The 15,198-nt window shown below is 43.4% G+C and overlaps 1 protein-coding gene across 12 annotated transcripts in view; it reads right to left on the bottom strand.

Annotated features, from left to right (window-relative positions):
* Positions 1 to 15,198, bottom strand: part of OPA1 (OPA1 mitochondrial dynamin like GTPase) — an 83,110-nt gene that overhangs the window by 11,898 nt on the left and 56,014 nt on the right. The window lies entirely within an intron of this gene.

Raw genomic sequence — 15,198 nt, forward strand, 5'->3', positions numbered from 1 at the left:
TTTCCTCTTGTTCACATACCATATTTTCCTCTGGATGTGTCCGACAGGAAAGCTAAAACTTTTTTTAAAAAAAGGAAAAACCACCCAGGCAGCCCTTAAAGAGACAGAACATCATTTATCACCTGCAAAGACAGATTTATAAGAAGAGGGCCCCCACTACTCCTTTAAGACTGCAAAACAGATGGGAAGTGAATGGACAGTCAGAGGGTCAAGAAAACACATGGGAGGTGCTGCTTGTCTGCTGTATGTATGTTCCCAGCATAAGAAAGAGGTCAAGATTGTAACTGCATGGCTGGGGGCTGGAAAGGCCCTTTCTTCAAGCTGTTACAAAGACAAACGCTGTTCCTCATCCTGCTGTCAAACTGTTATAAATATTGGTCTGTCAAAAGCCCTTCAGTGGCTGAAGTTTTTAAAAAAAGGCAGAACAGGAGGATGAATCATGTGAATGATTCTTAAACAATTAGCTCATTAGTGTAATAAAAGCACTGCAGTACTGGAGAAGTTTAAATGGAATTTATAATAGTTCATATAGTAAACCCATGAATCATTAAAAATATACAGGCTTAAAATGCAAGCTTGCAGAAAAGCTAGCGTACCATTTCATTACTGGTAGCCAGCACAGAAGGAACAAAGCTGCTAACCGAGGTAACATCATAGTAAAACTAACTTTTACTCTTACAAATATGTTTCTCAAATCTACTGTACCATGCAAGAGATGCAAATATATGGCAAGGTTAAATGAATACTTCCTGTAAATTTTGAACTTCAAAGTATATTCACTGAGATTGGATAATCATGACACAAAAGTATTAATCACATGTGTGTATAAGACTCGCTTTACGGAGCTAGGAAGATAAAAACAGCACTATGTTGTTTTACTAGCTGGAGCTCAGAGCTACTGGCAAAACTTAATCAATGTTTGCACTAAATCACTTTTCCAGCCCTTGAAAATAGGGAGTTCATTTTTGGGTGCTGCTAGAATGCTGGTATTCTTGGTGGTATGGGGAGTGGTGCGAGGAGGTGCTCTGCGTGGCTGATAGAACAAGTGAGATGCTATTATAATGATGGATTACTGATCTTACTTTGAATAGTTAGCATCATCTTAGAACCCTAAAACAAAAGCAAAATATTTAGCATAACCATTTTATATATATCCAAATATAGCCAGATCTCCAGAAGTTGGTTTAACACATCCTAGTTTTATGGACATGAGCTCTTCTATGACCTCCTGATGGCGAACTGACCAAGTACTTAACTAGACCACAACAGGAAACATCAGGGGAGCCTGCTTCCCCACCACAGACAGAGAATCTATCTTTCCCTCTTTTCCTTCCTGTTTCAGGGGAGGATTCAGCCAAAGGAAATTTAGATACCCCAGCTTGTATGGTTAACATGCTATAAGCGAGAACCATGACACCAGGTCAAACACTGCAAGAAACTGATGCTCGGAATAGAGTCTAGATAGAAGATGTATAATCATCATCACTCAAGCCAATCTAGCTACCAGCATTAATGATACTTTATCCTCAAATCATATTTGAGTAAAGGTATCAACCGCCACTTAAAACCCCACACCTTTACTTCATGCTAGGGGATGGAGCAAAACCAGCAGTAAGAAAGCCAGCTTGTCTGTAGACATTAAAGATACTTTCACAAGTACTTAGCATTGCCATTTTATTTTAACATAGCTAAAAATGCTCTTAGAAAAAAAAGACCACCCATAAAACATGAATTGTGCATTGTACTGATGAAAGTGTAGGCTACTAATTAATCAACGTCTTGACCCACACTGGCCCAAGGTCTGCACATGAGCCCTTCTCAGCTAATGAAACTGTTTCCAGCAACACATTTTCCCCTCCCTAATCAAATAGAACAGAAGCCGACTGTATTTCCCAGAGTAGTCCCCAGGGCTCCACAGACTGGCAAATACGAAGTTATCGCCCCGTCTCTGACAACGCAGGAGCATAGTATCAAAGCTCAGATAGCTACGCTGAGGTGAAAATGACAACTACTGATACTTTTGACCTGACACTAGTTACATTTTTGAGAACTTGTCATGTGTCAGGGCCCACATCCCTATAAAAGGGAAGATAATTAATGCCACAGCACTACCATAAACAGCGCTCAGAGCCTACCACAGGTTTCAAAATGTTCATTAAGCATAGAATTTCCAATTAAAACTGCCAAAAGGAGAGACAGAATGGAGCACACAATAGATGTTAGTCACCTTGCTTAATGCGCGACTGGAAGGTGCCCAGATAGTACAGTGATGAGAAACCAACACAAAATAGAAATGTCTTGAATCAGCTCTACAATCAGGCCAAGATTTAACTGTGGAAGATTTAATTGTTTTCATTCACTGTATCAGAGCAACGTGCCCGTTAACTGGGGAGGGAATAGGTGAAAAACAAACTAAAAGCAGACCATGAACACTTGTGTAAATCCCAGTGCAGAAATGTGAATATTGATCTTTATAGAAACTAAATGTTAGAAATTGATACAATTTGGTCCTCAAACCAAAGGAAGGTTGTACTCAATAGTTACTTGGACCACAAACCAGTAAAATTTATCTACAACAACATTTATGTTAAATTTCATCATTAGAAGAGAAAATGTCTGTCTGAAATTATAAGAGAAATGTTTAGAGATAGGACTGATACCATGATTCATCTCTGCTTGTCAGGAATACAGATTAATTGCTTAAGTGCTCCTGCTCTGAAAGAAGAACAGGAGTACTTGTGGCACCTTACAGACTAACAAATTTATTTGAGCATAAGCTTTCATGGGCTACAGCCCACTTCTTCGGATGCATAGAATGGAACATACATTGAGGAGATATATATACAGAGAGCATGAAAAGGTGGGAGCTGTCTTACCAACTCTGAGAAGCCAATTAAGTAAGAGAAAAAAAACTTGAAGTGATAATCAAGATAGCCCAGTACAGACAGTTTGATAAGAAGTGTGAGAATACTTACATGGGGAGATAGATTCAATGTTTGTAATGGCTCAGCCATTCCCAGTCTCTGTAAGTATTCTCACACTTCTTACCAAACTGTCTGTACTGGGCTATCTTGATTACCACTTCAAGTTTTTTTTCCCCTCTTATTTAATTGGCCTCTCAGAGTTGGTAAGACAACTCCCACCTTTTCATGCTCTCTGTATGTGTATATATATCTCCTCAATGTATGTTCCATTCTATGCATCCGAAGAAGTGGGCTGTAGCCCACAAAAGCCTATGCTCAAATAAATTTGTTAGTCTGTAAGGTGCCACAAGTACTCCTGTTCTTTTTGCGGATACAGACTAACACGGCTGCTACTCTGAAACCTGCTCTGAAAGAGCAGATGTTACTTTATTCTTCATTTTCTTTTTTGTTTGTATTGTCATATTAATTACTATACTGCTCTCTTATTTTACATTGCCTTCCATCTTGGAAGCTAGGTGAAAAATTACCATCACCATACTAAATAAGCTGGCAAAGAAACACCGATGACCCTAGTTTCTTAGGTCTTTTGGGGTCTGATTAATATATTTCACAGCTTGGTAGTGGTTGATTCATCTTCCTTTGATTCATCTACCTGCAATAATTTTGCATTTCTACAAATACTACTACTTCTACATGAAGATCCAATTAATAATGTATATGGTATCTGTACATATAACTGATCAGTTTTTTTTTAAACTAGCACCCAACATTCTGTTTCCATCCTTGAAACATGCAGTAAATTTCAGGAAGAGATTAAATTTAGTAAATATAACACCAGAACAACATGCATCAAAGGATAAATCACTGGACTTGGACAAGATTAATAGGCAGCAAACATGCCTTCAGTCCTACACCAATTTATCATTATCTTTCTATGTTGACTTTAAAGGATGGTCTTGGTCTGCGAAGAATGTGCTAAACTTTGTGAGGATCCGTTTTTGAACCTGGATATTAGTGCCTGGCTCTTCATCAATAACATTAAGAAACCACAGCGCTCGGATCTTCGCCATCTGGGATTTTGAAGTTAAGAAAACCATCGCTCCATCAGAGGAGGTTTACAATTGATGTATGCTCTCCCTTGAGGATTACTTCCCTCTTTGAGAAGACGCGGCTCTTTAAAGCCCTTTCTGCCATGACACAAAGCAGGAGCTACCTTATCTGCACTTTGACACAAACAATCCTACACATTCCTCTAGCAACTGCTTTAATTTGTCAGTTTCACACAGCTGTCCAAAACAAAGAACTGTTAAATTCAAGTTGCCTCCACTACCACAAAGTACATTTTGCTTTAGATGGGCTCATGCACTGGGCTACACTGAATTAAAAATAAGGCAAAGGTGACTAGGTAAAAATAATAGCAATTTGCTCTATAATTGAATAGAACAGAGTAGGAACGCTAAGCAAAAATAGCTGAATATATTTTAATCCTAATGATAACAATCATAGTCAGTGTGCATGTACAAACTATCCGTATGCTGTCTCTCGCGCACACACATCCTCCCCACAATTCAGCATGCATATGGGGAGGGTTGTGAGGAAGCGTGTCACGTTGCCTCTAACATTTCCACCTTATCAGCTACAGATGGTGTAGGTGAGCATTTCGTTTCTGGTTGAGCCTGGGGCATAGATGAGGGTGCACTAAATAAGGAACAAATCCAGAAGAGACTGAGGGGGAACGAATGGAAGAGAACAGCCACCATAACTGAGGGCATAATCTGACTTGAATTTGCAGGTCTTTTTAGTTCCTCAGTTGCGTTAGATGATCAGATAGCAGGGACAGCCAGGACGGCTGTTTGATCTGCACCTGTTCAGAAAGTTCCAACGTTTTCAGATGCAGATCTCACTACTATTATCCTTGCTTTTGTCACTTCAAGATTAGACTACAGCAAGATGCTCCTTAGGAGGATATCTTAGGGCCATTAGGAAACCCATGTATAATGCAGCTGCCCCTCGTTTAAGTGGTGTATCTCACTGGTTGCAAAGTTACCATCCTGTCGTCATTCCAATCTCTTCTAAAAGCTCACTTCTTCCATGATTATAATTAGTTCTAAAGATCCCTGTATGTTCTTCCTTCCTCTGGATTTCCAAGTCCACATCTTCTCCATGTCCATCTTTTAGAGTCCCTTCTGGGGACTTTGGGACCCCACAATAAGTGCTTACAGAATTAGAGCCTTTACCTCAGTCTTGCAGAATCCAAACATATTGTTGGCAATAAATATTTTAAAGACCAATATAAAATAAAAATAATAGTGGCCAACTCTCTGTAATCTGCATTGGTTATCTATTGGTTTCCAGGTGGACTTTAAGGTGTTGGTTTTGCCCTACTGATCTGGACCCTTCCACCCTGAGAGACTACTCCTCCCCATGGTTGTGACCAGTAGAGCTGCTAGAGTTTTATCAGTCCTTATGTTTAAACGGGGAAGATCCGATTTAGAAGCAAAACAATCTGGTACAAATGGAGTCAGGAAAGCTAAGGGAGGACAGGATTTTAAGGAACATATGTGATCAACAGGTCATGAGATCTGATCAGGAAGAGGTCATTAGAAACCTTGTAGTCATCTCAGTGGAGTGAAACACAAATATGGGATAGTCAACTCCACACTCTAAAATTAGTTTCATGCAGCATTTTCATTCTGCAGCTCATAGCAACGAGGAAAATAATGTCACCATGCAGTACTATGCTACAGCGGCCCCCAAATTAGTGCTAATGGACTCTGGCACCCAGCTCCACTTAAATGTATGACATTAAAAACAGGTGCGTCTTTAACCACACTGTTATAAGCAGACATTCCACAGACCCCAGGAACACCCTTATTTGAGTGGAATCTAACAAATGGCCGTATATGACCCATAAACTCCAAATACTGGCTCCACAACAATCTCTGTATTTTAATTACCAGTCTAATCTGGTGAGAAACTGTACATAGATTTGCAACTGAACTAAGATGGCATGCGAAGGATGTCCAGTATTCAACCAACATAAATCAGGCACACTAAAATGACACTTCCAAAATAAAATGCAACAGAGGCTTAAATCCAATTCTAATGAATTCACAACACAGTAAAAAAGTAATACAGTGACTTCAACAGGCAACAAATCCCAGTGTTAGCCTTAGATATAAAAAGCAGAAGAGTTTTTTGGAACACTAGTTTAGTTAGTCTCGATACACTTTGACCTTTAGAAGAAAATAATTACAGCTAATTCTGTGCATCAAGATTACATTTTAGAACTATGACAGAATTTAAGAAAATCGCCCTAAGGTAGGAATTTCTTTTTCTGCACATTCAACTGCCTTCCGCCGTTTCAATAGGCCTTTGTGTAGAAAGAAGTCCTGACTAGTCTGTGACACCTGCACAGGTGTCAATACCTTATGTGCTGACAAACTGACTTGGGGCTGATCCTTCCACAGTCATACTTGGTTATTTAAGAGTCAGGTTTCCCTCAGTATTCTGCTGATCCCTCGCCCTCCTTCTGCGTCCCTGCCACTACTCCCACTTCACAAATAGGATCTGCATGGGTTTTTATTTCTGTTTTAGGGTGTTTGTTTGTTTGTTAAAATACCTGAATTATGAGGCAGCAGAACATTGGATGAATAGCACACACAGAACTGCAGGAAGATGCTTTGCATATTATATAATTCTTACATGCACATATACTGTGCAGAAACTGGATTTTGAAGAAAAGTGGTTTGGGGTTTTTTTAAGCAGAATTCATAGTTAAGCTCTTTAAAAGAAAGGACACCCTGAGATCCATATTATGTTTCTTTGAGCAGAGACTGGGGCGAAATCTTTGCACTGATCCTGGGGCCAGGATTTCACTCTGTATCTTCCTGTTTGCATTGACAGCACTTAGAATGTTGTGGGTGCTACTACAATATATGTCTATAGTCGCTTACGGAGCTTCCGAAGTGAAAAAGACCCTTATGCACTGCTCTGTGTGGTTATTTTCCAAATGATTTGCAAGATTTTTTTTCTTTCGATTTATAATATGATAATAATTCATAATAATTGCTACTTATTGAAATTGCTTTGTAAAGCCAAACCTTGCAATCCAGCTGTGGTTAAGAATTTGGCCATGTAGCTAAAGTTTCACCGTCATTTCTAAGCAGTGCAAACTGCTGAGTAAGAAAGAGCGTAGAAAATAAGAGGCAAGCCCAGACAAGTGTTGTATCCTCCCAAAGGAAACAGCCCTAACATCCGAGAAACGAACGCCTGCTGCCTGGACAATGCGTAGGCATCAAACAGTAAAGAAGAGTAAACAGAGACCGGACGCCTGGCATGGCATGACTCCTGCTTGCTGATCCTTCGGAATGCTGCCACACAGGCCGGATGTTGCCATCTTGTGTTAGAAAGTTGCACAGCAACTTAGCTGCAGCATGAAGTTCATGAAGCATGAAGTTCATGTTATTCAGGAAATTTACTTTGGCCCTTTATATTTTGAATTATTTTGACTGAAATTCTAAAAGAAATCAGTCAGACAGAGTGGAACACTCGAAACAGTTAAATATTTCTGGGACCCACTTCACTGGGAAGCTCAACAGCAAAGAACATCTATGTCAGGAAGCGTTTTGTTGGAAGATGAAAGCCACCCTCACAGCATTGATCTTCTGTACAGTTACAGATTCTGTTTGCTAAAGTAATTGTCATTTATTTTGTTTTAGGAAATAAATTACAAAATCAAGGGAATTCTGCATTACAGTGCAAGATCAAAGTCATTCACCTGCATTCTTTTCTTTACCACATAGGATACAAATCTGTGGTCTGATTCTGGACAACAGCACTGCAGAGATACAGGTTCTTCTAATTAAACCAGCAGAAAAGGTCTGAAAACCTGCACCAAGCGTCAGACCCTTTAGCAATTACTTACCACTTTTACTGGTGCCATCAAAAAGCTTTTTGATGGCAACAGGACCCAGTAACCAACTAACCACTAACAACGCCCTAATGACAAAAATACACTAGCAGGCCTACAAGTTTTAACATTTTGAGTAGTTATTTGCTCGCTTTTTGAATTTAACAAAGTTCAGTAAGGCCAACAGAGAAACAATATACTGAAGTGTACAGCATTAACTAGTTTAATGAAAGTAAAATAAAGCCGAAATGCAGTAGAAATCACTATGTATGGGTAAAACATAAAAGATTATCATATATATTTGTTCATAAGCACCAGAGAAGGGGGTCGGCTTATGAACGGGGATAGAGAGGGAGAGGTGGGACACAGCCCCTTCTGCCAACAGAGGGAGCAAGGAGAGGCAGCACAGCCAGCAGAGACAGAAGGGAAGAGGCGGAGCCAGAATCTCCCCGCTTCTGGCCACGCTGCTCTCCCCCCAGCCTCCGAAGCAGCTGCAGCTCCGGGGCTGGCAGGCTGCAGCCCTGCTGCGCGGCCCCACCCCCAGAGCAGGCTGTGGCCGTGCCGCCCGGGCGCCAGAGGACGCTACGGCTTTGCCGCCCGGCCCAGCCCGCTGGAACATGCTGCGGCCGCGCCGCCCGGTCTGGCCCACCGGAGCAGGTTGCGGCCGCGCTGCCCAGCCTGCCGGAGCAGCTCCAGCCAGGCCAGAGACATCCTCCCCTGGCCCTCCCCAGATAAGGTGGGAAGGGATGGGATGGGGAGAGTGTGGGGGTCCCGGGCTAGGGGTGGGGTCATGTGGGGGATGGTCACAGGGGTTACTCCCCTGACTCCCAGCTTCTCCCCCCCAAAAAAATTTCCCCACCAGTTGCTGTCCTGGCGCATACAGTATATACACGGTATATATTCTATTCAAGGAGATTCATAGACTAGCTCTTTTCCATGCTGTAACCGTACAGATAACAATATGTCACTCTTCATTTAAACAGCAGAAATCAGGCTAGAACTTTTACAGTAAACACAAAAGTTCTCTGTGCAGCTGCAGCCTTGGGCATTAGTATGGATTTTACTTTGCTATCAATAGATGCTACAGGACTCCTTTCGTGCCCAAAGCAGAGACTTAAAAATGAAGGTGACAATGGGAGGGAGGAAGAGACTGACAAGGTGCACTTTTATGAGTGCAAAATTTACTTTATATAACATTTTTAAACATTACTGCTTTAATTCCTAGCCCTCCATGCCGATGCTAGTAGATCCTGCATATAAAGTACAGATTTAAGGAGCTGTCAGGTGTGAATCTAAGGGTCGCTATGGAATCCGTGTTTCATAAGGGAAACTTACTATTGTGCCACTTGGGCTCCATCTGAACTACAAATATGAACAAGTCAGAGGACTCAATTACAAGACAGTTGCATTTTTGATAACACAGACAGGACTTCAAAAGCATCCTACAGATAGGCTAAAGATTTGGATGTGTTTTTAGTCAAGCTACAAAAACACAGGTAAGGTCCTAGCTATGCTACAAATCGCAATCATGCTGTTAAAGAGCTAGGGGCAAGTGAGTTGACAACGGGTCCCACCAACTGCTGAATTTGTAATCCAGAAGCGTCGTTAAGTGCCCAATTAGACAGGGAACAAGACAGACCTGGACGACCCATGCAGCTTCCTCCTGTTTGCAAATATTACACAAAATAATGAGCATGTCTAAAACTGTGGCTTTCCGGTGGCAAATAATTTTAGTGTTTTGTTCAAGGTAACACAAGTCAAACTTCTACGTCCATCTATATACAAGGCATTTTTTAAAGATATATTAAAGCACATTTCCCCAGTCAATACTTTTCTCCCTCTTTGTCCCCTTCTTCCAGGTGTTTCTGGTCCTAGGACTTCACATTATTTATTAATTTAACACTATTTACATTCCAAATAATAATATGACTATTTGGTATTTCTCTGAAATGAATGTACACATGACGAACGCACACACACGCATACTTTCCCCCCCTTAAAAAGATCTTCAGTACAACCTTCAGAACCATCTATATTTTATACAGTTTGTGCTAAGTTGTGTAAGGAATCAGTTTATGAACAGGCTTTGGAAGGTCTATAAATAAAATGTGGAAAGTAACATACGGGGAAAGTGTTAGATTCAGGGCCTGAGTGATATTAATGAAACATGTAGAATTAAAAGTTCCATTTCCAGGATTTAGAATACATGCAATAAAAACATGCATCAAATGAGAAAATTTGTGGTTTATATGTAGTCCCATTATGTAAGGTTACCATTCGTCCGGATTTACCCGGACATGTCCTCCTTTTTGTGCTAAAAATAGCGTCCGGGGGGAATTTGTAAATCACTCAAAATGTCCGGGATTTCCCCCCTCCCCGGCAGAGCAGAGCGAGCGGCTGGGAGGGCTGCAGGAAAGTCACGGGATGGACTCCGGAGCAGCTGTAGAGGAGCTCCTCCCCCCCTCCCTCCCTCCCTGCATTCTGAGCCGGCAGCTCCTCCTTCCCGGCAGCCCAGTGTCCCGGCTCCGGCAGCACTGTGCAGGGCCAGGGACCGGGTTTTGTTGTGCTGGGGAGCGCAAACACGTGTCCGGCTCGCACAGAGCCCAACACCCTGTTCTGAGCAGCAGGGTAAGGGGGCCAGGGGCCAGGAGATGGGGCAGGGAGGTTCTGGAGGGGGCAGTCAAGAAACGGGGGGGGGTCGAGAGTTCAGGGGGGGGTTTTGGGCAGTCAGGGTACAGGTAGGGGGTAGGGTCCTGGGGGGCAGTTGGGGGGGGGTCTTAGGAGGGGGCAGTTAGGGGACAAGGAACAGGGAGTCTTAGGTAGGGGGTGGGGTTCTGGAGGGCAGTTAGGAGCAGGGGTCCCAGGAGGGGGCAGTCAGGGGACAAGGAGCGGGGGGGTGGGGGGCTGAGAGTTCTGGGGGGGGAGCTGTCAGGGGGCAGGAGTGGGGAGAGGGATCGGAGCAGTCAGGGGACAGGGAGCAGAGGGGTTTAGATGGGTTGGGAGTTCTGGGGGGGGGGGCTGTCAGGGGGTGGGGAGTGGTTGGATGGGGCGTGGGAGTCCCAGGGGTCTGTCTGGGGGTGGGGGTGTGGATAAGGGTTGGGGCAGTCAGGGGACAAGAGGCAGGGAGGCTTAGATAGGGGGTGGAGTCCTGGGGGGCAGTTAGGGGCAGGGGTCCCAGGAGGGGGCAGTCAGGGGACAAGGAACGGGGGGAGGGCTGGGGGTTCTGGGGGGCGGGAAGTGGGAGGGGCAGGGGCGGGGCTAGGGCGGGGCTCCTCCCGTCCTCTTTTTTGCTTGCTGAAATATGGTAACCCTACATTATGAGGCTGTGTCACCCAAGCTAGAATACTTAACATGCCATCAACTGGCATCTCAGGGCAAAAACAAATCAAACAATAAAACACTTCCAATGCTTTGGTGTTAAAAATTTGACGTAGCATAGCAACACTGCTTGACTTTTGTTATCAGGAGACAAGTCCTGACATGTCAAGGCTATTTACATAATCTAGACTTCGTTTACAAGGAGAGCTTCAAACTAGGAAGCTAAATCTCAGTTGGTGAATTAAAATCCAAACATTTAATGAGTGTGGATTGCGAGAGTGAGGATTTCCTTTCCTGAAGTAGTGGAGTTCTAATTGCCACTCCATGCTTACGGAGGAGATTACTTGTAGGTTCCACTGAGACTTCAATGCCCGGTGTTATCAGAAAGGATCTCTCAGGTGTATGAAAATTGCAACAAAGAAAAGCATTCTCTGTACACTAAGGAGAAAGCCAAGAAGTCTTCTCTCAATCATCTGCTCATAAAATTAGTACCACTTAGCAATAAAAGCTTGCACAAGAGAGTGAGGAGAATGTTTCTGAATGGACTGCGGAGCCAAGCACTGATGGTTTTAAAATCTTCCCAAAGGTACAATAAAAGAGAACATGTCAACATACATCATCTTTCACTGTAACTGGGCACTGGATGAGGATTAGTTAATAAAAAAACCCACTTTTGGTTAGTGTCCGTGACCTGCAAGAAACACACTTGGGAATTTTTTGTTGCTACATTTTATTTTATTGAATATAAACTACTGGATACCCACTGCTATTCATGTACTGAATTAATAATATATAAGTAAGGCCCTACCAATTTCAAGCAGGGCTTTGGAGCTGTGCTCCGGCTCCGCTCCAGCTCCAGGCAAAAACCTGCAGCTCCACTGCTCCGGAGCTGCTCCACACTCCAGCTCCGCTCCAAAGCCCTGATTTCAAGGCCGTGAAAAATGTGTCACGGACTGTGAAATAAGCCCTGCCCATTGAAATCCGATCTCCGCATGCTCCTGGGAGTGCCCCAGCCGGAGGCTCCTCGCTGTTAGTCTAGGCCGGGCTGGGGAGGGACAGGAGTTGCCCTTCTCCTGCTCTCGATCAGAACCACCTCCAGAGGCAGCACAGAAGTGAGGGTGGTACAGCCCCATTTCTGCACTGCAGCAGACCTGGAGCTGGGCTCGGGGTTTCCGTCCACCCCGCGGCACCAACCGGGGCTGCCCCCCCAGCTCCAGCAATGGCTCAGGGCCCCCATATTGGCCAGAACCCCTGCATTAATCCACCACTGGCCAGGACTAGCAGCTAGGAGCCTCCAGCTGAGGCGCTCCCAGCAGCTCCGGAGGGATTGGACCCACCTCCACCTCAGGGAACCTCCTCTAGCTGCAGGAAGCTCAGTGGCTGCTGCCTTCAGAGCCCAGCTCTGAACCATGGTTACAACACCGTGAAATTTCAGATGTAAACATCTGAAATCGTGAATTGGACTCATTTTAAAACCCTCTGGCCGTGAAATTGACCAAAATGGACCATGAATTTGGGAGGGCCCTATACACAATTCATCCTTCTCTCACTGGAAGTCTTGCTTTCTGTTTCAGATATCTTGTGGCAAGAAACATCAGGCTGTGTCCGAAGAATGGAACTGGAAACCAGAATGGTCTGAGATATTTTACAGTACTAAACTCTTCCATAGCTGTCGTATGAACCAAGCTTTTAGCTTTCATAATATCTTGCTTTCACTTCTAAGCATTATGTAAGTCAGCAAAAATCCACAGATTCATCTCTGAATATTGGTGACATCAGAGCAGAATTTTCAGAAGCCTTCTCGCTAGCTTTGAGCTCTCAGCAGCTGGCCGCCAGTGATCTCGCACACCATCCATCAATCTCCTTGCTGGCTGTTGCCTACTACGATGATGTGCCACTATAACTTCCTTCAAGTATCAGGGGGGTAGCCATGTTCGTCTGAATCTGTAAAAAGCAACAGAGGGTCCTGTGGCACCTTTAAGACTAACAGAAGTACTGGGAGCATAAGCTTTCGTGGGTAAGAACCTCACTTCTTGCATCTGAAGAAGTGAGGTTCTTACCCACGAAAGCTTATGCTCCCAATACTTCTGTTAGTCTTAAAGGTGCCACAGGACTCTCTGTTGCTTATAACTTCCTTGGTCACTTTCTTGAGGTTATTTCCATTACTACACCTCACATGACCAAAGCACATAAGTTTGTGTCTACTGATTTCTAACAGCAGGGTCTGCTTCCCCCCAGTAATATTTTTAACATTAACAGTCATCTTCTTTTCATTCCACGAGATATACGAGAGTCTTTGCCAGCATCACATCTTCAAGGCTTCAATTTTCTTCTTGTTTGCAGCATTAATTTACCAAAGTATCTAAGCGTTATAGTTTTACATACTGTTTATTTTCTAAAAACTAATATCAGTTTTACAGCACTGAATGCTGAAGGATACACCAGTGCTAGCAAAGAATCATGCAATGAGCTGAAGCTTTTGCAAACAAGAAAAATAATGTATAGGTATTAAAGCAGCAAAATGAGAATTAAAAGGACAACATTTACCAACAGAAAATGAATAGGACCCCTCACTAACAAAGGAGATAATTTCTCCATTAAACACTCATACTCTACTCTTAGTTTAAACACCAAATAGCTTCTAGTTTTTCTTTACACAGCTTGAAGGCAAAGAGGCGAAACCTGGGCAAGCCCTGGTTAAAGCCGGTTTCACGTTAGGGGTACGTCTATACTCACCTCCGGGTCCGGCGGTAAGCAATCGATCTTCTGGGTTCAATTTATCGCATCTTGTCTAAACGCGATAAATTGATCCCGGAAGTGCTCACTGTCGACGCTGGTACTCCTGCTCCGCGAAAGGAGGACGCGGAGTCGACGGGGGAGCCTGCCTGCCGCGTCTGGACCCACGGTAAGTTCGAACTAAGGTACTTCGACTTCAGCCACGTTATGCACGTCGCTGAAGTTGCGTATCTTAGTTCGAAGTGGGTGGTTAGTGTGGACCAGGCCTAAGAGTAACATTACAGCAGGACTGACGGGACTTCTGAAGCAATACTGATACTTTGTGTTGATAGCCAGGCGCCAATAACCAGAATGCATCTCCAGATCACTGTTATTTCACATAGATGGTAAGAAAAAGAAATAGACTAAAAAGATCTCGACTAGGCCACTTCAACATTCAATAAAAGTTCTCATGCTCTGTAATCCTAAAATACTACAGCAACACCTTCTACAGAACCCCCCTCCGCCCAATTATCTACACTTTTAATTTAAAGACAACACTGTAGGTTCTCAGTGTAATCATATGGATTGGTGGTGTCAACAGCAGGTCCTTCTAGTAACCTACAGTTTACAATAAGCATAAAGAATTTGTATTTCTATAGCATTGTCAGCTATCATAACCACATATCATAAAGGAAAAACAATGTATATATACTAGGAAAATACGGCAGCAATTATATGCTTAGCCATCTACGAGATTAGAACTGCTTGACTAAGTGAGGGAACGCTGACCAGCACGCTAGGCCACGCTCAATATCCTACACTACTTACACAAAAGCTATGTTAAAAGAAAGTTATGTAGTTGAGAAGTCCGGCACGTGAAGTTAGGAAATGCCAGAATTAACGTTTCCTGTGACCTGAATTTGGCCTCCTTGTGCATGTGCACTATGACACAGTCTTCAATTATGTGATCAGACTTTTTTGCACAGTACATTTTCCTCCCTTCTGGAGGTTCTGCTCTGCTTGTAGGCTGCTGGAGCGAGGTACGGGGGCACGGCGAGCGCAGTGCTCATGAAATGTTGAAGGATTTTGGTATGCTGCCAAAAAAAACAAGCTGTGCTGTGTGAAAAACAGACGGGCAATGGCAATTTTCATCAGTTTATAACTAGGCCAATTCTGAGCAGATTTTCATGAGGCCAGCAAAAGGCATTTCCCTGACCCCAGGCCCATCCCTGTGCCATACTCGAAAGGCCTGCTGCAGGAGCGTAGAGTGCTTCAGAAAGGGTTGCAAGAATCTATTATTATCTGAAGCATTAAGCAGCCTAAAAG

Source organism: Chrysemys picta, chromosome 9, assembly GCF_011386835.1.
Source record: "Chrysemys picta bellii isolate R12L10 chromosome 9, ASM1138683v2, whole genome shotgun sequence".
Taxonomy (NCBI): Eukaryota; Metazoa; Chordata; order Testudines; family Emydidae; genus Chrysemys; species Chrysemys picta.